Below are 510 nucleotides of genomic sequence, written 5' to 3'. Positions count from 1 at the left end.
AGACTTTTTGCAGTTGCCACGCCTTACTCCGACGAGTGCCGCTTCCGAAGCTGAGTTTCAGGGCACCACCGCAATGTTCATGCAGTGATGACGCTTGGTGTTCAGTTTCCCCTGTTTGGACATCCGGATGCCACAGTTCCCTCTTAGCTTCCGGTGCTGCGCCGTGATGTCCGTTCAGTCCGAGCCTACAGGAAGACGCACCCCTCTGGTCTTCCGGAAGGAGTGTTACTGTCACAGCACGCCACTCTCCCTCCCCCTTGCCCCACTGGCGCAGCACCCGTAGCTGCCTGCCAGTCGGGCTCAAACTCCCGGGAGCGCACAAAGCACGTAACTCACGTTCAACCGCGGTAGCTTTGTTTGATGCCGCAAACAAATAAGTGCAGTCCAGCAAGCACGCAATAAATTCGTCGCAGCGTGGATTGCACCAACCAAGATTGCATCGCATTCATGTTCGTTGCCGGCACTGACGCCATGGCTCTTGCCTTAGAGTCGAGTAAAGGGGATCCCCTG

The sequence above is a fragment of the Amblyomma americanum genome, chromosome 9 (assembly GCF_052857255.1).
Source record: "Amblyomma americanum isolate KBUSLIRL-KWMA chromosome 9, ASM5285725v1, whole genome shotgun sequence".
Taxonomy (NCBI): Eukaryota; Metazoa; Arthropoda; class Arachnida; order Ixodida; family Ixodidae; genus Amblyomma; species Amblyomma americanum.
The sequence above is the reverse complement of the archived record's forward strand: the minus strand, read 5'-3'. Positions refer to the sequence as shown.